Here is a 25,996-nt window from a genome sequence, read left to right as displayed (position 1 = left end):
GGGTTTTTTTCTGTGAGAAAAGGAGTCAGTGTAATTTATGAATTTTCTATACAGATTGACAGATATAGTTTTTTCAGGGCCAACACTGATATCGATGACTAGTAACCAATATTTAGAACCGATACATATATACATATCTGATAAATATGGAAAAGCCAGAGGAAGGCCAGTGATGGAATATCAGTACATCTATTCAAGTAATGTGCTAAAGTTCAATTTTGAGGTATTTGCATATACTTGAGTATTTTCATTTTCTGCTCTGTACTTCCACTACACTACATTTTGGAGGCAAATAGTGTGTTTTTACTCCATTACATTTATTTGATCACTTCAGTTACTATTAACTTTGCAGATTACAGCCTGCATCCAAGACAAAGTATGTTTAAATCGATTCTCTGAATCAGTAATCAGATTAAAAAATAAATATATTGATTCGGATAATCAGAAATGTGCTGAATATTGCATATGATAATCAGTCGACCCATAGTAAACAGTCTAGACATGCATGTAAAAATCTGTATAATTTCTTTTACTTCAAGGAGACACATTGCGCTCAATTCTAGATTAAATTAACCATTTATTAATCATATTAATATTATAAATCATTCTCAAAGCACCACAGGCAGACTGAGCTGTGTCACACCATCATTTCTCCTCCTGATGTTTGTTGTATGTCAGTGGCACACAGGCGGTGGACATGCTGTCCCCGCGCTCGCTGTGTGTGTCAGTAACACACACACTGGGGAAGGGCGAGGAGGAGCTCCACCACCACGCGCTCTGCCGCGTAAACGGGAGGCTGGTAGACGCTCTTGGATTACCGGCCAGTCAGCTGTCACCGCTCAGATCGGCTGCAGACCGGCGCCCTGCCTGCCCGGCGCTCCTCCACCGCGCACCGACGGTCATTAACCCAGCTCATAAAACGGTGCACACCTGGGCAAAGCCGCGGCAGCAGTAGCACTTGATTGATTTTTATTGCGGGTTTATCACCGTGGATGCACAAAAAAAAAAAGAAAAAGAGAAAAAAAGAAAGAAAGAAAGAAAAAAGTTTGTTTTTCTTTTTTATTGACGCTGTGTTAAATAGGAGCGCAGGAGCTGCGATTCAGTCCCCGAGGAAGGAGCAGCGAACCTCCTCAGCATCTGTGTCTTTCACCGGGGCGAGAAAATCTGTTCAAGTGAGGTGAGTTTAAGGTTTCCCCTTTTAACTTCTTCAAGTCACTGTGCTGGAAACAGATAACACAGCTAAAGGGGATCAGATTTTCAGTTCTCTCGTTCAGTTTGAATCCCCTTTTTGCCTCATTTTGTGTCACATTTGTTTGGTGTGCTGGAGGAGACTCCGCTTCTCTTTGCATGGGATGACCGTGACTGCTGACGCAATATGAATTGGGATGTTCATTTTCCCCGTGTCTGTGCTGTGGAATGATCATCACTGCACAGCGTGTGGAAAGCTGGTGTTTAGATCTAAACACCAGCTTAACTCCAGAGTATTTTAAGCAAGGGGGGAACGAAAGGAAATGCAGAATGTGACTCATGCTCGTGTGTGATGCTCTATTTACACAGCTGAAGAACTGAAGTAAAGGCTGACAAGAGTCCTCATTAGGTTTTCAATTTGTAATGGGTGCATGCGTTATCCACACAGCAAGCCTCGTTCAGTGTTTTAGGCTTTTTCCTGGAGGGTTTCCAGGGAATGCAATTATCCACAGGGTGTTAAATATATAATGCTCGGGAAAAAAACATAAACAATTCTGCAGATTGGATTCATCTCTGTGAATCAATGCAAATGCATACAGGGATTTTCAACAGGGGAGTGCAGATATTGCAGCTCGAAGGCTCCCCTGACTGTGTCCTCTTTGCAGCTAAAGAGATGTGAAGGAGTGTGTTAGAAAATACACACAATCACGACTTGCACATCTGCACACAGACACACACGATTGAGTTGCACCCATACTGCTTCTCTTCAGAGAAATGAACACAACAAAGAGGCATCAGTAACAACTACCATTATAACACAAACACACACATGAAACGAGCAGTCACGCAGTGCACGGTGCACAAAAGCAGAAGCACAGATTAAAGGTCAACGCACGCAACCCCTCTGCTCTCGCTGTTTTAATCATCGTGCCACACTCGGCGAGCACACGGTCTGCTCAGAAGGTGAGACTCAAGCTGTTTCTCGCTTTGCTCTCAGAAAGAAATGTCGACTTTGTGCGTTTTCCGCGAGCCAAATCCACCCCGGACTTGTCTCCTCTGTTCTCTCTGCTCTGCGTGAGAATTTTTGACACTCCTTGAAACCACCCTCATGCATTCACCATCATATTTATTATATTAGCAGAATTCAGGGAAAGGGAAAATAGGCATTCCTTCATGGACCGAACGGCCCACAAGCCCGGAAACAAAATAAGCCAAAATCATCGACGAAAACGCTGTCTGTTTCAGTTCAGTCAGTTCAGAGCCTGAAGTGAAGTGCCTGACTTGAAGATGTCTGCGGCTAAATTTGGATTCTTCTTTTGGGGATTCCTTTGTGTTTACGCAACCGTGTTTGGAGTAATGGCTTGTGTCAGCTAGGGTTTGATTAGAGGCAGCGGTGAGTAAAGTGGCTTCGAGAGCTTCCCCGCGCGCTCAGATCACTGATGTACATATAGTGCGCGGCGCAGACGGGGGGGATAAGAATAGCTTCTTCAGAAACAGACACAGTCGGGCTGTCAAAGACGGAGAGAGATGGAATGAGAGAGACGGCAATGAGGAGATACGTGCAGACAGGCGGGCTGAGATGTGCTGCACCCTGCAGTGAGCTGGGCTGGGCTGGCATCATGTCTGGCTGAGTCTCACAGAGAAGTTCGTCATTCATCATCCCACATCGCTGTCTGTCTCTCCGGCTGGTCAGAGGAGTGTGAGCAGGCGGCAAATTTGCTCCACGTTTGAAGGGACAGGAGCGAGAAGTCTGCGAGCCAGAGCGGTCCACACGAAAAGATGACAAAAGGCCTTTTAGAGGGGCATTCACAAACCGTGTCCACTGTGTTAGATATCAACGGTCGAGGTGGATGAATGTTGGAGATCACTGTTGGGAAAACGTTCAGACTCTGCACGAATGCAAATACATGACTGCACACACAGCTTCTGTCTCCTTCCCTGTCTCAGACACACACACACACACACACACGCAGACATGTAATTGAGACCCATCACTCAGGGAAGGTCAGCGGACTATCCACTGCCCGTTGTTATTCCTCAATATTAATCAAGCTAATGCCCCATGTTTTATTCATAGTTACATGCAACGACCCACAATGTCACTCCGGCTCTCCGTCTGGGCGTCGTAATCGCAGCGTTCAGGAACAAGACAATTCTCAATCTGCTCCGCCGGACTAACAGTGATACTTATCGTGCTGCACGACGCACCCCTGGCAGAACAAACCAGATGCGAATTAACACGATTCTGGTCCTTTGGCCCCCCACGCCGTCTCACGCCACTTGAATGATATGGGCAGTTTTGCCGCCACACATTTAACTACTTACGTTGGCTGTCTGGCAAACCTTGAAACAGGAGCCAGGCTAAAATGTCCTGAGAAAATGCATAATTTGGACTCGTGCTGAAATGTCACACATTAGGATGAAGAGTTCCCATGTAAGCAAGCCGTACATCAGACTCAGACAGATCCAAGGGTGTGGTTTAACCTTTTCCATTACAGAATAAATAGGACTGTGTTGTCAGAGCCAAAGGTCAGGCTTTACTTACTCCATTTTGTGCCACTATAGACGCACATGATAAAGACATTTAGAGAGTAGCAGGAAGAGACACTCAAGTTGCTGAAAGTATTATTCGAGCTGGACTGGTTTGCATGTGATTAAAGTTAAGTATTGCAATATGTGCAGCCGTTCTCCCCGTCTGTCTTTATTAGCTCTCAGTTCTCTGTGTGAGTGAACTTTATGCAGGCTCTTGATTGTGACTCTCAGTGAAGATGAGGGGATCTGCTCTCGTAAAATTCAATTTCACAGTCATCTGCTGCAGTTATCTCTGCCACGTTAAAGTTGTTTACCAAGTGCAGGTGGCTGGATGAGCAGGTCAGGAGTGATAGAAGGTTGCAACATCTGCATGTGATTTGCGACTCCGACGTTAATGAAACAAAAATGTCTTTATCTGAGCCCAGAACGGTGTATTTTATGACACATCTGCTGCGAGCAGTGCTGCATGTCCAGCACCTCATAAAGTGAGCAGCAGCATCAATAGGTGGTGCTAGACTCGAGAGAATGGCTGATGGCTCAGTAAACAGAGGTCTACACAACAGATTAGGTGTGTGTGTATGTGTGTGTGTGTGTTTGTGTGACAGAGATACAGACAGATCATTTTCTGATGGTTTAACATTTTCATACAAATGTCACCGTTTCCTCCGGCCTGTGATGTCTTCCCCTCCTCTAATACCTCAATTTGCAGCAGCCGCTACTCAAGACGCTGCAGCTGCACCGCTAATGGCAAAACGTGCTCCCTTACTTCCTTGATCGATCGAATGTTCCCTGTCTGAAATCATGAAGATTTGTTAGCAGGGCCAAAGAACACGCAGTTCCACATCGGTTTTTGAAAATGATTTCTACAGTGGTCATTTTGCGAGTTTACCTTAAAACCAAAATCAAAAAGAGCAACTTTTTAGCTTTACAATCACATGGACAAAACAGTGAATGTTAGGGTAGCTCTTTATCGAATAGCTGTTATCTTGTGCAAAGGACTTACAGCTGTTCAATTGGGCGTTTAGTGCCGATCCAATTCTCCAGAATGGTTTCCAAATTTCCACCAAGCTAAGAGGAAGCCTCTATTCAGGCTGCCTTTAACAAGTGACTCCTTGAAAACAACAATTAACAATTACTCTGCTAAATGTTTAACACTGACGGCAAACACATTTGCTCTGCACATTACTATTATTGAGCTATTATTGAAATGTCAAACATTTCCTGACTCCAGCCTCTTAAATGTGAGTGATTTGTTGATATTCTGTGTCATTTATGATAATTTTGGATTTTGCAGTGGTTTGACAAAAGGAGCAATTTTGGAATCAGATTTTTTTTTTTACATTTCATACACTAAATGATGAACAGTTTAGTCGTGCAGATCAATCGATAATGAAAATAATCATTAGCAGCACCCCTCAGATTAAAGTGCCCATTCAGTAAACTCATGGACGCAGGAAGCATTTAAAATGTGGGTGAGAGAATTTTAACGGATGTTTGAGTCTTCTCCCCAAGAGAGTCTTTAATAGAGTAGATGTCATTTCATGTATTCTGGTGCCTTGTAACAGATGCTTTCATACTTTATCTGGCTATAGTAGCGTGAGAAAACTCATTGGTAGGCCTACATTCTGCAACCTCAGTAATTTATGATAGCTTTGTTGCACAGGCTCATTATATACTGTGTACTTTGTTGGCTAAAAATACATATTCGCTAACATTTCAAATAGAAAACAACTTAAGATTCAACACAGAAACAAAAAATCAAATGGAATATCTAAATTAATGTGACACGCCAACAATGACTTTGTGCTGTTTTCTATTTTTATAAGTATCATAACCTCACATCATTACAAAGGGCCCATTTGTATCATCTAATGTAATGGTGGCGCTGTAGTAACAGCAAACGATTTAAAGATAGTAATAAAAAGTAAAAGCCTACTATTAGATCTCCTCCCTCCCTTAATACCCCGCGTCCTTTTTGTTTAGTTCACCCGTTCACCTTCCTTTCCTCTTTCCTGTCATGTTTCCCTTCCTCCTACCGAGTTTACTCTCTTTGTTCAAGGCTTTTTGTGGCAACAGTGTGCCTGGCAAACAGCACTTTGATAGCTAGTTAATGTTAGCGACACATTTTGAATATGTCAAAGGGGTGGGGATGAAACTAGTCATTTCGAAAAGTGGGTGGGGTTTGTCCCTGCCTTGTAGGACGGCTGTGACGCCCATGAATGTACTGCATATTTACTGTACTGCTAAAATTCTTTGATGGAGGCTTCAGAAGGCAACTTGCTTTAAACCCATCTTCATCCTGCTGGATCCTGCTGGATGACTGTGTCAGTAGATGGAACAAACATATCTGTATAAAAGATCCTATTAGCATGCTAATGTCCATACGCTTCTGTTTTTCTGCTGTCTGCCCACCACACACACTCGTCTAATTTCTTTTTCTCTTTATCTCGCTGGTATTTGCCGTCCATTCACAGCAGTTCTTTGCTTTTTTTCCCTGCTTTTTCATCCATCACAATATCTAGTTTACTCATCTTTGTTCTCTATGTGCGAGCATTTTTTTTGTTCAAGTGTGCTTCCGGACTATCTCATTTCATCTTCAGTGTCCTTACTTCACGCTTCTCCTGTCTCATTTCATTGTTCTTTCTTGGTTTATCAGAGGCCAGGCTGACTCGCCAGCCCATCTTCTCGCATTTCATTCCATTTTCAGTCACTTGTCTGTCTTCTCCTCTCTTCATGTCTTCCTTCTGTTGCTGTTCCGTCCGTTCGCTCCTCGTCCTTCACAGTTAATTGCATTTTCAGTCTCTGCTGTCTTCTGTCTCCTCATCTCTCTATTCCTTCCATCATCCCACCTCTGCTCTAAATCTTTTCACCTTCTCCATCCTGTGTTTGGTTGGAAAACACTTCCCGGGGGTTTTCCGTGCCAAAGTGTCAGCCTATGATAGCCTGCTGTCGCTCGGGGAGATACGCAGTCACAGGGTGCATATAAGTCAGGGTGACTGACACAGATGGTGTGACTGATGGCAAAAAGAAACGTGTTAATAGTTAAAACACATTTTCCTTTCTCAGCGTTTCATGTCAGTCTGATTAAAAAAAGAGGATTCAACCTCTCATGATACCTTAATCAGCATTAAAATAAGCCGTTGCTTCGGTGCCTTTCTGTCCTTCATTACCTCCAGTCTTCCCTGCTGTTTACCAGCCAGGTGTCCAGATTATCACTTCAGATATGCTTGTCCTTTTTGTTTCATAAACACTGACATTTAGAGTGACGCACTGGAATATTTTTGGCACTCGTTCTCGGGATTTGGCGCTCTCACACAGCGCTGATGCATCTGTCTGCGTACGTGTCTGAAATCTGTCAAGACAGTGGCACAGATAAGGATCTTTTGATTAATGAGAACTTGTGCTTTGCACTATGCAAAAGACTTAAAGGGGCCGTTTACTCCAAATTCAAAAATACATATTTTTTTCTCTTACTTGTAGTGCTATTCAACCATCTGGAGTGTTCGTTGGAATCATCGGCTTTAGAGATGTTTGCCTTCAGGAAATATGCTTAATTGCTGTCTTGCTGCAAGTAATTGTAGAGGAGAAGACGGATGCCTCTTTCACATGTGTTCGCTAAATAGCCTGTTTAGCTGGAACAGCATATTTAGCTTAACTTAGCGTAAAGACTGGAAACGGGAAAAACAGCTAACTGGTCCCATCCATTATCTGTGACTTCTTATCCTGTGCAGGGTCACAGGGGGCTGGAGCTGATCCCAGCTGACATTGGGCGAGCGCTGGGTTACACCCCGGAGTGGTCGCCAATTCATCACAGGGCACATTTACACCGACTCTGACCAATTAACCTGACCTGCATGTCTACGGACGGTGGGAGGAAGCCAAAGTACCCAGAAGGAACTCAAGTAGGCACTGGTTGAAGATGCAAACTCCACAAAAAGGCTCCATGAATCAAACCCTGAGAGGCAACAGTGCTGACTACAGCACCAAAATGTCGCCCAACTAGTTACAGTGGTCCCTCTAAAGCTATTTCGTGGCTGGCAACAGTGTTCAAACCATCAGTAGAGACTCCAGGAAGTTACTGCCCCCAGCCAAGAAATAGAAAAAGCTGAATTAACAGGTTAAATAACTGAGATATAATGTTTTAATTAGTGAGTTTTAGAGGTGTTAGTAGGCTGACTTTGATACAGGGAGCTGGTTTCCCTGGTTTCCTGTCTTTATGCTAAGCTCAGCTAACAAGCTGCTGGCTTCAGCTTCATATTTACTGTACGTGCGTGGGAGAGCTTTCCATCTTTTCATCTAACTCAAATAATGGTGAACAATTCCAGTCCAATCTTTTATTCAGCTTTGCTAAATAAGGAGAAAGGTCATATTTTTGTGTAAAGGCTATAGATGGTGTCTTAGTCCATATAGTGAACAATATATAACACACACAACTGAACTCAAGACAGCAGATCATTCAGAAATGTTTTTGACACCATAAGAAATATCTAGCAAGCGCATGAATGACACCTCAGGCCCCTCCAGAGACCCCCGCTGTTCAACGAGGTCTCGTTCTCAGGGGGGCTTGAAAGCAAAACCCAGTGGGTTGGCAGTAATTAACACAGCTCGCTTTTTCCCTTGGAGGGCCAGCTCTGTGAGACATTGTTAATTCTGACTTATTACAATATCCCTAGCCTACCAGACCACTCATTGATTTCCTTTGCCGTTCGGCTCTTTTTCATCCCCGTTTTGGCTCGCACTTCGAGCCTCTGTATGACTCACAGGGTTGGCTGTAATACCGGGTGTAATCGCCCCCAATTAAGGTTGCCGTGATTGATTGGTGGCACCCAGGGAAAACTGTTACGCTGACTTGGCCAATGATTTTCTCCTCTCTCACACACGTTCAGTTTCTTTTTGTGGGTTGGTCTCTGTGTTAGCCAATTTTGGAGGCGCAGTTTGAAGTTGGATGCTACCTTGATGCCGTTGAAGACGCAGAGATATTTATTTCCAGGCCATTTGTCATCGCATGAGTGGTATTTGCACAAACATACTCACTGCATAATGTCTGTGAAACTTCAAACGCTGCCTCAGCAATGTAGTCTATGATCTCGGTTATTATTACACAGCGGTGTCCTCTCCTTCTCCTTGATCTAATACTGGATTCTTCCAGTTAACGTTACAGATCTGACAAACTCCAGAGTGAAATAATAGAATAACACTATTTCTGTTTACCTTAAAGGACCCTTTACTTCACTGTTGCAGTAACAGCGAGTCAGAGCAGCAGACAGGTCCGGGCCGACTCTTTGTGACCGTCTGAGAGGGCTTTGGGGGGCTTCAGAATGGGGCTTTAGGGGCTTGTTGTGCAAAGAGAGAGTGATTTGCAGCATTACCGCTCTTCGCCTGGAAAGCTCTCTGCTCTCACTTGCTGCTTTTACTCTTTTTCTCCTCGGCCACTGGCTTCTTTTCCTATTGTCTCTGTTCTCTATTAGTTTCTTATCGCTCCCAATGTTAATTGAATGTTTGCTCATTTTCCCTCCCTCACTTTCTCGCATTACTCCCTTTATTTCCACCACTTTCATTGTGTTTCATTTCGGCTCATAATATTAAAGGACTGTGAGAGCTCTTGTGCTACTAATTTATTTATCCTGTTGGCGACTGTGCAAAGTCGTGATTACAGCACCCTCCTCTCTCACTCTGCCCGTCTCTGTCTCTGTCTGTTTACAGCTTGTAGCACCCAGATACAGTCCACTCTCTGACCCAACAGAGCGTACTAGGAACACTGTGCCCAGGAGGGAATTGCAGTTAAAGCCTTTTGGCTCAAGTCCAGCGACAAAATACTTCTTTAATTGCTTTCCCATAGCCCTCAGCTGCAGTGGGCTTCCTCTCCAATTGCACATCGATGCAAGTGGGAGTTGCGATGCAGGACAAAAGGCGTATCCTAATGGGATCTTTACTGAAAGCAGATAACCATCTTTGCAAAAAAGTTTGTTGTGATCTTCAGCACATTTAGCGATTTACTGATTTGCCCTGCAATATAATTCTGCTCTGGTCAGTTAATATCATCCCACATACTGATTTGATCTAATTTACCTTGCAAGGAATATTTAAACTTTTTACGAGTTTTAAAGGGAAAAAAAATGCAAAAATCTGCAGCCTCCACTTCGATAAAGGATGTTGTGGCTTGTGTGCCTGCATGTTTGTGGACAAGTCGATGCCGGCTGCCTACATTTCGCTCATTTTTTTCCGCCAGATCGGCTCAGTGACTGATAGAAGATTAAAATTCTTTTGAAAAACATACTTACTGTGGAAAGAAGAGCAAAGGTTGGGAGGGGGAGGCCTCCTGAGAAACAGTCCTCCCTCGCACTGGTAATTGAGAGCATACTGTAGAAGAATGTGCGCATTATTTATTTTTCTTATTTCTCTGAAATTGAAAAAGCAAGGTTATCTTTAAGATGTGAATTATGATCTGCAGATGGAGAAGGGGGGATGGAAGGTGGCGTACAGTAAGTCACCTAGATGACAGTGCTCAGCCGATCTGACGCTGCCTTTCTTCGCTCTGAACTGGCTGTTAAGATCTCGAGGGGGGTGTTTTCCTGTTTATGCAAAATTCTGGTTTGAAATTTTTATTTTAAAGTGACAGTTGAAAGTGTCTTTATAGAACAAGAGAGTTGAGAAAAATGATCTTTGACTGACTGGAACAACAATGAAACAAGTATTGAATTTAGGACAGAAAGAAATCAGCAAATTACACTATAAATATGTTTATAATGTCTTGGGACAACAAAAGAAACTACTTATTGTTTTTTTTTATAGTTTCTGAATGGTTTTTGTTCACTTATGTGTCTTTCTGATGTTTTATAAGACCTTACAAAGTGACTGCACTGTGTCTGAACTCGTTCTGGTACATTTTGACTCCATGATTGTGATTTATGGATTCGACTTTATTAGGATCTTTTCATGAGATTTTATTTGCATGTGTTAAGTGTCTGCTGTTAGAGATTTATAAAGATTTATACATGTCTGCTTTTCGTTAAGGGAACTGTATTAGATCTATGATGACAATAAAATAATTGCTTAAATGTCAAAACCAGGCCAATAGGTGCAGTTTTAATTACAGCGTACTGGGGATGTCTTTGATTTAACCCAATTAGTATAGATGAGTTGGCAAAAGCAGTTACATTTAATTTTCAGTTTAAATGACCATCAGTAACTTTTCAAAACAATAGCAGGAATTGCTTGCTAATTATAAATCAATCATAAACCAGTTTAAGTAATATAATTAGAAATTCAGTGGTGTATAATTTGGGGGACTGTACTATGACTTCAGTTAAAGGTTATCAGAGGTAGTTACTGTGTGCAAACTCTGTAAGCAAAGTTGCTGATATGCTGCAATTATTCTAATAATAAAAATAAGTTATGATAATATTGATGACCGTTAGAATTGTTGTTATTTATGTTTGTAAGAGTTAAGTAATTAACAACAGTGTATAAAAAGCTCTAAATCCCTATTTTGTCTCAGCATTGAGTAAACATAACCCTGTCAAGGTGAACACAAAAAGGTTGATGGTTATCTGTCAAATGAAGTATTTTATATATATATATATATATATATATATATATGTATTATATTTTCAAAGAAAATAAATTATTTAAACATGTTTATTGTACAAAACAAAAGGATTTAAACATGTTTTCACTGAGTTAATTACTAAATTAAAAGGTGAGTCAGTCACATCTCTGTCCATAAAGCAGTGTGGTGGTGGAGGCACTTTGTGCGAACACGTCTTCATGCTGGAACTTAATTTTGATAGTACTAATGGATCATTATGAGGCTGACTGCCACAGAAACAGTGCAAAACATCCAGCGCATCAGTGCACATCTATCCACTGATTAGTTAATAGTGGGGCAATTTGCAGTGTCCTTCGCTGGCCAGACTCTTCCTGGTCTCTAAATGGTTGCCATGAGCATGGCACAGATAATGGTAATGGTAACAGACAGAGAGGAAATGGGAGACTCTCTTCACCTTTGAATATGTGACAGCTTGTGTGTCTGTGTGTGTATGTGTTTGTAGGTTAATGTTGGAGCATTGGACTGGAATGAAGCCAGCGGCACACATTTCCTCTCTAGCCAACCCACATGTGCAAGAGAATACCTTCAGCCGCAGCTGATAAGGACATGCACTGTGACAAACCACTTTGAACTCATCGACCAAATCAATGCACAGGCAGATCATGATATGCAGTGAAAGAAGGGAAGCTATTAAACAGATGCCCCATTTTCTACTTCATATAAATGGTCTGAGTTGAAAATTCAAAGACAGAATATTGAAACTGAGCCTGAAATAAAGAGTGATTATCTCATTTGGACCTATTTTTAGAGCAGTGACGTCAAGTTAGCCTGAGCAGACGTTAAAAGACAGTTCATTCCCTTCGCATGATACTGCTCTTATGCTAACCTTCATTGCATGGCAATGAGTTTTGATGGAGTATCTATGCTGCTGTTTTTCTGAACAGTCCATGCATCCATCACTTTGAAGAAAGAATACTCTGATCTCAAAGCATCTTTAAGTCTTTGGCTGATTCTGAGCAGTCTGTCCTCACAGCAACATGATTGATATATTTGGCTTGTGGAGGTTAAGCCTGGATGAACACACACACGTCTCCTCTGCATGTATTGTAGGTGCCACACAATCGTTAATTTTTTTTTTTTTTTTTTTTTTTTCAAATATTATTTCTGTTAAATTTGAATGAATACTTTGACATTTTGAAAATGCACGTTTAAACTCTCATACGAGTCTGATCAATTTAAAGCTAAAGAGCCAGGAGACAGTTAGCTTAGCTAAAAACTAAACTAAACTAAGCTCACATTCCTGGTTGTTTGTCAAAATGTATTACTCTTACTTTACTCCAAAGGTCCAGTGTGAAGGATTTAGGAGGATCTATTTGCAGAAATGGAATATAATGTTCATGGTTACGTTTCCATCAGAGTATGATCACCTGAACTAAGAATGAAAGTGTTTTCGCTACCTTAGAGTGATCCTTTTACATCCACACAGGGAGTGAGGCCTCTTTCACGGAGTTCCTCACAGGTGTCTACAGTAGCCCAGAATGGACAAACCAAACACCAAATCACAAATCACATTTTTTTGCATTTTTTGCAGCCATTGTCAGCCCAGTCTTCAGGATATAACGTTGACAGCTAACATTTCTGCAAACCACAGATACATTCTCATTTGTACGTGTCATAGGCTACGGACCATACACACTGACATTTCTGAGGTGATGGTAGTGGAGTTGTAGGTCGTACTACACCCTTGAAAGGGAAGGGTGAGGGAGGGGTATTTAGTTGGTTGCTATCTGCAGCCTCAACACTAGATGGCACATTGTACATCACAACCCTAGTTAAAAGAAAAGCACAGAAAAGGCTCTACATTTTATAGAAACTTAAAAAGGCTCCAGGGCCAAATTCTTGTCAGCTTTTACAGAGGAGCAATATAAAGCATCCTGTCTGGAAACATCTCAAACTGGCATCATTTGTGCACGGCCCAGGACAGGAAGGCTCTATAGCAAGTGATTAAAACCTCTCAGAACATCACTTCTACCCATCTAAAGAGCATCAGTGACATTGGTGAAGTGAGATGTCGGCACAGAGCCCAAAGGATACTAAAAGACAACACCCACCCCAGCCACAGTCTGTTCATCTGCCATCTGATACAGAAGTATCAGCCTCCGTACCACCAGACTACAGAGCAGCTTCTTTCCTCAATCCATCATATAAAATACTTTGTTTTGTTTTTGTTTTTTCTCCAATGTAGCACAAAGGGACTTAAACTGAGCTTCACATTGCATCCCTGGTGTCGGTGTTGAACCTTTAACCATCCATACATAAATACATTTCCAAAACATTTTGGGGTTTAGACTAAACATCTCCTGGCAGTGTAGCATATCCCTCAAGGGAGATGACTGTGAGCTATTTGCACATAAATTAGAGGAGTTTTGTTATTATCACTGCTCTGAAGTGCAGTCAATAATCCATGCTCTGCAAAAAACAGCTTAATGTGGTTTAACTGTAGGTGCCAGGGCATGACCGATCAGAGGGTATGAGGAAATCACTCCCCTGTTTTACATTACATTTAGCAGCAGCCATTCGTGAATTAGGATTACAGAGTCAATGAACTTTGTAATTTTGCAAGTGCACTGTATTTTGCAGCATGTCACTCGAAGGTATGCCAGGCTGAGGATTAATAGAAACATCACATTGATATTAAAAAGCTGCTCTCAACATGAATATGGAAGAAGTAGTGTGGAGAAAGCCTGGCACAAGGCTGTAGCCACTGGAGTGGAACATTTTTCAGCGAGGAAATGCATGTCCTTGTGTAGGAGAGCAGCATCCTTTCTATCCTCCATGATGTAATTAGATCCATTATTCAGGGACTATAAAAACCGGCTTGCCCATGTCTGTTAATGATTTGGGAACCTTATCAACGTGGGCTTGGTTTCATTCCAGGCAATTCCGCTCAGGCAGCGGCACTCAAGCTTGTCATTATCTGCCGCCTCCAATCAAGGATGAACTTTTTTTTTCTTTTCTGAATATTTCAAGCATTGTTTCTGGACTTCTTCCCCCCTTAACGATGACATTTTAACAAATATATAAAGTTAGAAATATGTCCCTGAAATGGTTGCAATTATGGGAGGTATTTATACTGAGCTGAACAGTGCTGCTCTGTCTGCGCCGAACAATTCGCAGAAGAAGAATAGTTAAGAGATCTGCTCTGGTCTTCAACAGATTATTATTCTTTGGCTAAAAATAACTCATGGTCTACTGCAAAAGGAAGATAGAGTGTGTGTTTCTGCATTAGTGTGTGTGTGTGTGTGTGTGTGTGTGTGTGTGTGTGTGTGTGTGAAAGCGATAGGGATGAGTGAATGATTGCGCTCTTTACCTCCAGGGTTCCTAATGTTCCCAAACAGGACTTCAAAGCCTCATTCTGACATATCATTCTGATATCAACAGCCTGTATCTGTGAAGGTTCTTTGAATCAAGCGGGTCATAATGTGCGGTTATAGACTTAATTATTATATGAAACAACAATATATTTGCTGAATTACAGTGATAAATAAATTTAAAAAAAATTCTCTGCTTCTTATCATAAAAACTGAAAGGAAAATGTTTTCTGTCTTGATGACACTTTTTTAGTTGATGCATTTCCAAATGGTTATTTTCCTGCCTCCAATTTTGTGTTCAATAATACGACTTGACAACTCATAATAACACTTTCGTAACAGTGTTGTTTTCTTTGTGTCAGTGAGAGCAGGATGGATTTAAATAAATAAGGAATAAAAAGCAATCAGAGTTTTAAGGTCAAAGCTGATACGATACAATATGATACGCTTTAATGTCACTGTCGAGAAATATTCTTGGACTGCACACATAAAGCTTCTGCCCGAGTGGTAATATTAAAAAATAAGAAAAGATACAAACAAAGCACATATTTCCATATTTCACAGCTAGTTACATGAAAAGCTTCACCTGTTGGCCTACGGTGGCGACATCACAACCATCACAAGGTGCTTCTAAATTGGTATATTTGGTGATTTGGCACACCTGCACCAGGACAACTTTACTAATGAAACCAACAAGCAAGTGCATCAACACAAGACAAAGCAAACCAGCCAATATGACCTTCTAGTCCAACAGCAAGAGTGCCAGATCGACATCTGGAGCCTTGTATTTTTGTGAAGCTGTCACCAATGATTCAAATCCAGGCTGATATTTACTCTTGTCTTGTGTCACAATTCCTGCAGAGGCTGCTAAGCCCGGTTCTGTTCCTACTCTCCAGTCTAATGTTCTGATGCCAAAGTCCCAAAGCTCCAAAGCTCCTTTGCTCATATTGTAAACACAGACGATACCTGTTTGACCGAGGCTCCCAGTCATTTTCGGGCAGAGTCAGCTAACTGAGCTAACAAGCTAACAGCAGCTACATACTGTATATCACCAATTAGCAGTTACTTTAGGTTCGTACTCTAGGCATTGTTTTTATTCACATGCTGTGACAGGCACTTTTCGCAGGAGATCGTAACCATTCACCCAAGTGACAGTGCAAGAACAGGCATTGAAGCTGTATAATATTGCTTTTAAAGCCGTTGGTTTTTCTTCTGAAGATAATCCGCACAGTAAATGAACTCAAGTCAAAATTGACCTCACTTACAAACCATCAAAACAGGTTTTAACAAAGGGCTTTACACAGGAATGTATTTAAATTTTATTAAGACGTTCTGAGGGATCTGGACGCAGAACAATAGAATCAGTTCTGTGTTTCACTTGTAACCAGGAAAGCCGGTAAAAAGGGAAGATACAATCTTGCTGCTGCATTTCGAACAGGCAGCAGGCAAGACATGGGTGACTAACATCCCACACAGAGAGATCTGAAGAAATGAGATGTTCCCCAGAGCTCCAAATGCAAGATCAGCTTTTATTTTCATCCCTACTGAAGACATTGTAGACAGTGAAATCAAAAGTCATAACCATAATCATGCTTCAATGGATACATGAAGACAGAGTTGGCTAACTGGCTACACCATGTTGCCTTAATCTCACGAAGCTGGAGAAAACACTGTACATCCAGTATTTAAAGTACTCAAGACAGATCTTGTGACTCACCTGGTTCCTCGATGAAATACAACTGCGTGTCATCAGCAAAGAAAAGATATGGGATGCTTTTTGTCTGAGGTCATCAGGACTTTAACTTGATGAATAGCTTGAAGAAATCTTACTGCTACTATTCAATCATTCAAACGGGCTCTGTGAAACTTCTGTGTTGTGCTGGAAGTCGGCCGTTCGTTTGTGTTAGCGGACTCCACTTCCAAACTGACATTGTTGTTACTGGTGCTCTCTGTGGAGGGAGGCGCAGAGACGAGGCGCTCGAGAATGTGCATAAGGTCACATCCTTTGGACTGTTGTGGAAAATCTGATCCTTCACAAAGAAATCCACAGTCCAGCAGCATTAAACAACTTAAATGTAGTTTTGGGAAAAGAAATGTTAATCAGAAGAGAAAGATCTTCATTGACTGATTTTTTTCATAACTGAATAAACTGAAAATCCAAACTCAATTGCATACTGTTTTACGTTGTTTATATTTGGCAGACCCTGCCACCTTTGAAGCTTCAAACAGTGTTCTGGGGGCCTTATTTTCCTCTGAGGACAGCTTGTTTATTCAGTAATGGAAAAAAAAGTTTGTGTTATTACCTCATTAATATTGTAAATATTAAAAGTCTGACTTTGAATTTCTTCTCCAAAATGACATAGTGCCCCTTTAAACAAGTCGTCCACAGTCAGGCAGGAAAGCAAGAAAGAAGTCGAAGGCCTAATTTTTCACATTACGTTACAATCCGCTCACATATGGCTTATAAAAACATGCTTAAACATGTAAATTGCAACAAATAAATACATTTGTAAAAAAAATAAAGAGAAATCTTCTTATGAATAAGAACATTCAGCTGTCCACACTTATTATTGTTGTGAAGGAACTTCAATTTATGTTGATGTCATACACAATGTCCACCATATGCACTATACACAGTACAGTTACAGTACATCTCTCTCTTACACACACACACACACACACACACACACACACACACACACACTGGCACCACCAATGGTTTTATCTGAGTGTCAAGTAGGTTGTTGTAACACTTTGACATGTAATCACACGCAAATGCAGTCAGTTTTAAATTTAGCAGAGCATAAATATAGATACACGTGTCATGCCTTCACACACACACGCAGAATAATCCTTCTCATTCACACTCGCACACAGCCTGAAGAAGAAGAAATGCTCAATAACTTTCCATCCTCCTCCCCTTTCTTCTTTCATCTGAAGTTTTTAGCATATGGTTTACTTTTGGCTCGGGCTGAGAAAACAGCAAACAGGCGGCAGGCGGACATGATCATGGCCATTAGCTTTTCTCCAGGTGTTTGGGTTGATTGCCTTGTAATGCACGTGCATTCCTCTGCAGTTTTTCTTCTGTCGGCCCGTTCTCGATGTATGTCCTCACACTGTTGATTCTTTCCCTGCAGTCCCAGAGTGTCAATAATGGTTATATTTACAGTGGACATGTTTTGTTTGGAGGTGAACCGTGAATTGGTTTAGGGAAGTGCCTGCTGGCTTTCTTGGAAATGTGTTTCCATATCAGCGTAAGATTTTCCTATGATGGAAACATGGTTGTAAAAAGGTCACAGAGAGAACGATGGTGCTTTGTATCCATTAAATGGGGTTTTTCAGTGTGTCATGTAGGTATGTGCTTTGCTGTCATATTGGATTATACAGGACTGATAGGCCTGGGCTGAAATGACTGCACTGTGTGTCTCTCATGTGTTTTTGCTGTGTCCGCTGTAACTGAACTATTTGTGTCAAGCTCTTTTTTTTAAATCCTCCCACCTACCACCTGATTTATCGTCAAAAATGTATGCTCCATTCACCCCGTGTTCATCCCGGAGCTCTTACTTTTTCCTATAGCTGCTGATCATTTTCCATCCCAATAAGCCTTTTCTTCTGATGCTTTTTGAACTGTCTTGTTCAAGTCTGAGATTGAGCAGCAGGATCAGGTTGGATCTCTGCCCTCAGGGCCTCTGATCTCGCTCTCTGGGATCCATTTTCTGTTTGATTGTGATCTTTGATCCAGAGGGGCTTATCTGTTATTTATGATTTGTTGCACCTCTGCTCTGGTAATGCTTCTACAAGCTGCACTGTGCAGCCGCATCATACCAGTTGTCCACTTTTCTTCCATACAGCTTTTTGCGCTTTGATCTGTTTTATCATTTAGTAATTCCCTCTATGTGGCGCTTTAGAGAAAAGATATAACCTTTGATCTTGTTCAACCCCCTCTCCCAGAGGGCTCAACTTGCAAAGACAGCTCAGGCTTATAAAGTCTGCAAAAGGATGGACAGACTGGAGAACAATAAAAATCTTCAGATGGATGACCTCAAGAGGCCTTCAGTTATTCTATCTCTATTCACTTGTAGTCATGTTCAATCCAAATCACTCAAATAAATGTTGGCATTTCTGCAAACCATAGATATGTTGAACACTTTATGTTTCTTTACATTTCAACTTGATGGAATTTCTACACTTGCAGCTGTGCCAGTCGCTTGTCAAAGCTAACATTAGCTTGTCTGCCCTGGCTAGCTTGCCTTTTAGCGCATCATTCTTCGTCTCAAAGTGGTTTTCCAGTGCTCGATGTTATAACGTATTCAGGCTCGAGGTAACGTTACCAAATGTACTCTTTGAATCCCTTGCCCTCTACCACAATGATATGGCAGCATATGTCTCCTCTAGCCCTTGTGTACCCTTTCTCTCCACAGCTAGCAGCGACACGAGTAGCATCACACATTTTAACTTACAGTACATTTGACAATCAGACACTGAAAGTCTTCTGTGATTATATATCCATTTTTCTGTGTCGAAAACTGTTTAAACAGATTGTTATTGTCAGCATGGTTGCTGGCCATCCACTAGCATTCCTATAGTGCCTCGGGCTGACTCTGTCGACCAATCAGAGGCTGTGCTCCTGACTTGTCGGCCAATCGGTGGCAGCTCTGATCGTTAAGGAAGGAGTTGAAGGAGTTTGCTGTATGTATACGCATAGCGAATCACAACCTGCCAGTCAAAACTATTCTACTAAGATCAAAAATTAATATCACAAAGAAGCTGGCTGGACTAAGCCATTCAACATATCGGTGGTTTGCACAAAGGTTGAATACCATAATTTTATTCTGGCGACTGGGCTGGCTTGTTGATCTCTTGTTTCCATTCATGCTATACTTCTATTTCTACTTTGCACTGAGCATCTGGAACAAAAACAATTTCCCCCCAGGGATTAATAAAGGATTCTGATTCTGATTCTGATTCTGATAGACTGCTGTATCTGAGTGCATCATATTTAACTGTCTGCAATAAACTTGATAGGCATATTTCCCAAGATGTCATCCTATTCCTTGAATGTTTGAGAGAATTTCACTTGAGGTATTTTTGAATTGAAATGAGTTTTCCTCAATCTGTGACACTGAATCCAAACCTGGCAGAGGTCATACAGCATTTGCCATCTGTCCTCTGCTCTTTTCCTCTTTTGGGAAATGAGTCAAACAAACGTCATTGGTTGGCGAGATGAGATGCACTCTAAGTGGAAAGTCAAGAGGAAATGAAGAGGCTTGGGAAAAGAAAGGTTGCCAGATGAAAGGACTTTGATCCCCTGAAAATACCCTCCACTCAGTGGCAGATGTATGTAAGCACCTGAAGCTCTCCACAACGCCTCTGAGAGGCTGAAAGTATAGTGTGACACTTAATCGGTTCAGGAAATAAACAAAAACTTAGCGGGAAGATGTCAGCGTCAGGGAGGGAGCTGCTCATCTGACAGAACAAAGCCTGTGCTCGTAAATAGACTCCTTTGTTTACTGATATCAGGAGGAGAAAATGTTATTCAGGGGATTATATGACGAGGTGGATATATTCAATAAACCTGACAACAAAGCTGAGTGGTCTCCGCACTTATTGGAAATCCTGTCATGTTTAGTGACAGGCTGAACCGCAGGTACATTCGCTTGTAAATGAGCATCATAAACTATGTAGCGTGAAATGTTTATTAATGTGCTTCAAATATGCAGTTTTGTAGTCGACCCCTTGTAGGTCTGGGTTGTACATTCTGACCACGTCAGGTTCCCATATGGCAGCCATTGAGGAAATGTAAATGTGAACTCGCCCTGTAATGAAAGGAACAGATGCCGTCAAGATTGCTTATTGTCTTATGGTGATGTGAAAATTAAACTGAGATTTCTTAAAGGTGCGATGTGTAAGAATTTGATGAAATGATGTGTGTTATGATGTTATAACGTCTATGTATTGTGTGGTCCAAAGATATCTACTGATGTCAGCATGCTAAGCAGCTAGCCCCAGCCCATCCCGGTTGAAAGTCCCAAATTTAACTAGCTAGCTAATGTGCAGCTACAGATAGCAGCAGTTAGCGGTTACTTTGGTGATACGCTGACCCCTATTTGTTTAGGGTATGAATTCGACAGGAGGCCAATTTTTACATACTACACCTTTAACATGCAGTGTTCCTGTAAGTACAAGAGTTTTCCAATGCACTTCAGCATATCACCATTCAGCTCCAGCTACAGAGATGTAATACTGGTCTGAAACTAGTTCTTTAACCAAACACCATCTCAGCAGCAGCCCTCTGGGATGAGGTGACATTAGCGTAAATTAATCACCTTTATGCAAATCAGCCAAAGTATTGAAAGCCGCAATCACACCAGTGTTTTTCCTTTGTTAGCCAGCCTGGTTGCAAGGCTGACACTGATTAACATCTCATTATTGTTGTACTCTCTAATGATGTAGTTGTGTTGATTGTCAGGTTTGTGCGCCTGGAAAAATCAAAGCAGGTGATTGTGCTGCAGTTTAGTTGTAGCTGAAAACAGGGGAGAATTACTATGTTTCAAAGCTTTTCGGGGAGATGAAAGAACTGAACTGGAATAATTAGATATTGGTGATAAGTGGTGGAAAAAACAATCCCGGTTTCTTTACAATATAATTAGCCTGCAATAATTACTGAATGTCAGGCATGCTTAGTGAAACCAGTAACTTTAGATGCAGATGTTGTAATGATGTCAACAAGACATCAGCAGCATTAAATTAAAGAGAATTAAATTAAATTTTTCGCAGAAACAGAAGTGTAGATTTTATTACAGATAATCGAGTTTGAGTCTCGAGCCTGGGTCAAGCTCCAGAAGCGCTGGTTTACGGCTCCGATCCAACTCTTTTAAAAACCCCACACCTCCAATTTGTAGCGCAGGCCTCCTGATAAAAATTAGAAGTTTCCAGCCCAGGCTGACATAACCCCGGGGACATAATCTGAGTTATATTTTTGAATGTTAGACACCTGATTAAAGAGCCACAGAAAACTTTATACAACTTTTTTAAAAGGCTTAATTGTACTCGTCGAGAGAAGCAGTACAAGTGCCCCATTAAGTTTCAGTCTCTAAATCTGGAAACTGTAGATCTGCAACAGTGATCTTTCTTAGTGTTATGTGCATGTATGATCCAATTTTTCATGATGAAATGCATATTACTTTATGATATTTAAGTGAGGTGACAGAACAGAAAAAGGTTGTCTGAATGAGCTTAAAGCTGGTCAGACAGTGGGATGGACTGGGCAGTCGGGTGGTTCAGCTGTAAATTGGTCTGAGACAGAAGGGGAATTCTCCGGCTCTTTTGGCCTCAGAGTCCCGGTGGTCCCTCCGCAGATTAATTCATAGACCACCGTGACTGTAACCTTGAGAGACCGACGGAGAAAGAGAGATAGAAAAGTGGGAAATAAGAGTGGAAGAAGGTTGCAAAAAGCAGAGCATAATGGGTTCAAGTCCTGCCAGGATGAATATGGAGCGTGTAATTGAATGCAGGGAGGAGTTCACTTTTGGCAATCGAGCATGGCTCTTCCTCCTGACTTCAGTTATTGTTATAACACGATTTACAATTCAATATTTTTGAATCAGCAATGAAGCACATGACTAGGTGAAAAGGGCCACCAGTAGTAATGAACCCACAGAGAATTATGACCTAGCTTTGCAGATCCTCTCAGATTTATAGAGGGTTTTTTTGTGTGTGTCTTTCAGCTAATTTTTAAAATTTTATTTTACAGGCAGTCATTTCACTGTTATGCCACTCCAATAGGCTTCTTTTTTAGCTGCAACAGGCACCTGTTTTCAGTGAAAAAGCTTTAAAAAACAAACTCTCACTACCTGCTCAACACCAAATGGCAGAAGGCCAAAGCAAGCGACTACAAGGGACTACTTCAAACCACCAAACTGAGTGTGACTCACATCCTGCACCGCCACATTCAGCACCAGCAGGTGATAGTAATTTGCCTTCATTTGCTTACAGATGTGTCACTGCGCCCTCATACCTAAGCTATTTTAATGTTGTTTGCAATGTTTTTCATTGAAAGAGTACTCTTTAATCAGATGAGTTGATTTCATTCAGCCAACATGTCAATGTTCAAGCCAGCGAATCTCCAGCTAGCTTCAGAGTCACTGCTTTGTCTTTTCCTTCTAAATCCGACACTTGAACGTGTTCCGGATGCAAATTATTTGTTTTGACATACAGTCCAGAACCAGAGATACACTCTGTATTTTATTTATGACAGGCAAAATAAAGTAGGCAACACAGCTTTCCCAGACATGCTCCAGACAGATTGCTAAAAAGACTGTAATTTACAATTCAGGCTCATTTGGGATGTCACCGAAATGGAAAAACCATGTTTATGATGGGATGTTACCTCACAGTTCAAAACAGCAGTTATCCTAAGATGCATGGGCACACCTAAGGCTGTTAACCAAAGATGAGTTATTAGCTGTTGGAGCTGAAAAGTGGCTTGGAGAGCTCCAACCTGTTCCATGTAGTCATAAGTGGAGAAGAGGAAACGGTATGATGGCTCCCATCAGTCTGCCTGGCAAACACTGAATAACACCAATTTACATATGATGTATGTTTCTAGTACTTGAAAGGAGTCCATGCCAGTTAGAAGAAAAATGAAAGGGGGGCAGGACTTTAGAGCAGCAACATGGGTACTGGATTAAGCTAATGTATCTGGATAAAGTCTGCGAGATGATATCCACCAGAGTCCATGTTTCCCCTCTTAATCCCCCCGTCTCTTCCCTGTCTGCCCCTTTAATTTCTTTCTGGTCTGAGAGAGGAAGTGTGTGGGATGTCATGGTGTAAGAGATCGGGCATCAATCAACTGTTTACACGGAGCCAGGGACAGACCTCTTATTACAGGAGGCTTGTTTTGAACAGCTGGAAGGTAAGAGCACACGTTGCTCCCTTGCTTCAGTGCCCTTAACCATATTCCTGCCACTTCACCAGTGAATAACAGGCAGGATTTGTTAAAGGTGCGTGAGCTCAAATGCTGGAAGGCAATACAGGTCCTTTAAGGTGAATTACAGCACCGAATGTCTCTTTAAGGGCAGACAACAGAGCTTTTAATAAAGGAAGTAGGAGCTGCTGAACTCTGGCCTGAATTCTGTGCTCTTACAAGAGGGAAATCAATACCTTAAATTGTGAGAAAAGAACGGCTAAAGGGCACTGCAGGTGAAAACACAATGTTTTCATGCAGGGATCAATTTTGAGATTTTTGGCTACTAGAAAACATGTGTAGGAGTTTATTTTAGTCCAGAGTTCTGTTCTTGAAATGCATGCAAATGAGTGCATATTTAATTAGATGACTTAATTTGCATTAGGTGATGTAAGTAATGAATAGCAAAGTTTCATGGTGATATCTGTTAATTAAAATGTTTACCCTATTCATTAAATAATGTTTAAAAATATTTGGAATTTAGTTTTTTTTCATACTCTGAGTCAAACATCTCACTTTAAACTTTCCAGGTTTGTCTTAAATACTCCCCAAAGCTTTTATTTTGAAAGCTGTGAAGCCCCTAACTTCCTGTCCTTGCTCTGAGCAAACGAGAGAATGTTAATGAATGTTGTGTTACTGTGTTTATGTTTACAAAACTTTATTTTTATCAGAATTCATTTTTGTTTTTGTTAAATATTTCCTGAATCCAACAAAATAAAAGTCTCTCTTTACAAACCATATGCTGTTTTTAAAGAGGGGTTTGGTCATATATATTACTCATAGCCTGATTTATATAACTTTTTTTCCACCAAAAACATGACAAACACCGATCACCCCCCCTGGGGCCCCGTTGGTTGCCTCTATGTTAGATAAAACACGATAAGGTGCCCTCTAGGTTGCCCTTCCAGTTCACTATAAATGTATTGGTGGTGCCCCACCGCATACAACTGGTCCCCCCCTTTTTTTGCCCCTGCCCCTCAAACATTATGAGTGCACCACTGTTTTTATAGCTGTTGACAGTATTTTCCAAAATTCCCTTTGACATGCAAAGTGTATTTTTAATTAGATAAGACCATTTGCATGTTTAAACATCAAATTTCAGAAAACTTACATATATACATAAAAAATATGTGTCCTCTTGTCCCGCTAAAACTGTATTCTGTTCACTGATGCTGTCTCCCCTTCAGGATGCATAACTTGTAACAAGGAAGATTGCATCTGTAATTAAGCGCGCTGACCTCCTGAACATGAATCACATCATGCTCGAGGAGATAACTGTCCAATCAATCCAGACTATGAAGGCTTTGTGTATTCTCAATTTGTTTACTCATCATGGAGATGAGTTCCTCCTGTCACAATCTGTTTGGTCTTCCACTGGTCAACCATGAACACATGCTAGAAACTAAATCGGGCCTCTACAATCCTTCTCTGCAGCAGGGCCATTGTTGTCATGTTTGCACAACACTCATTCTCAAAGTAAACAATCGGCCAAAGGGGGGTGTGACCAGTAAGATGCCATGTGTGCATTCAAAAGTGATCAATCGTAGAATGAAATAAAGAAAATCAACATAGATTGCATGAATATTCAATAATTTCCAAAAGCATTAGCCCAACAACAGCCATGAGTGATGGACTATGAGCTTCATTGTTTTGTCGCAGTGCTGAGGCATCGCTCACTAACTGACTGAGCGACTCTGAGATGAACACTTGATATAGAGGACTGACAGAGTGCAGACTGAAACGCAGCAGCAGTTCAGCATCCAGCGGAGTCAAAAATGCACAAATCAAGTCATGAATTGCCTAAATTGGCAAAAAAAGTGGAAAAAACTAGACTTGCAGAACTTGACACAGCAAAACAAATTCATTATTTTCTAAATCTATTGACAGCCTGTGCAGACTGCCATCCATAGCTGTGCTGAATAAGGAGCTAGATACTCTGTGATAACAGCTGAGGCAATTCTATTTCAAAGGTGCCTTCACATACATTCAAGAAACGAAGCCTTCTTTATCTCTATGAGGAAACTGCGTGAGGCCAGACGGAGGAGTTAGAGATTCATCTTGGCCTCAGGTCCTCTTGAAAAAGTAGTTCTCAAACTGGGATGTTACAAAATCATTCAACACTAATTACTAATTATACAGAAAATGATTGGTTCTGGTTTACAAAGTCATAGCAGGTGGTGTTAAGGTGTAACAGTTGTCATCATACTTGGTAGTTTATTGATTAGGGAATGTGAAAAACTATTTTGGAGGGAGGGGTATTAAAAATGGGGAGGATAATGGAGAATGATAAGATTAGTTGGACCTTTTGGGAAAACTGCAAAGTGTCTTTAATTTTTTTTTTTTGCTCAGCCCTGATTCATATTTTATTAAACTATTAAATTAATTTCCATT

The 25,996-nt window shown here is 41.2% G+C and overlaps 1 protein-coding gene across 2 annotated transcripts in view; it reads left to right on the top strand.

Moving 5' to 3' along the window:
• Positions 1–792: 792 nt before the first annotated feature.
• Positions 793–25,996, top strand: part of calcr (calcitonin receptor) — a 63,021-nt gene continuing 37,817 nt past the window's right edge. For both annotated transcript variants that reach the window (XM_084380266.1, XM_084380265.1), the window contains exon 1: positions 793–1,177. The gene's annotated coding sequence lies outside the window, so the exon portion shown is untranslated. The remainder of the gene's footprint in view (positions 1,178–25,996) is intronic.

The sequence above is a fragment of the Pagrus pagrus genome (genome assembly GCF_965226575.1).
Source record: "Pagrus pagrus genome assembly, chromosome: 17".
In the NCBI taxonomy this organism is placed as follows: domain Eukaryota; kingdom Metazoa; phylum Chordata; class Actinopteri; order Spariformes; family Sparidae; genus Pagrus; species Pagrus pagrus.
This window is presented reverse-complemented; position numbering and strand designations above follow the sequence as displayed.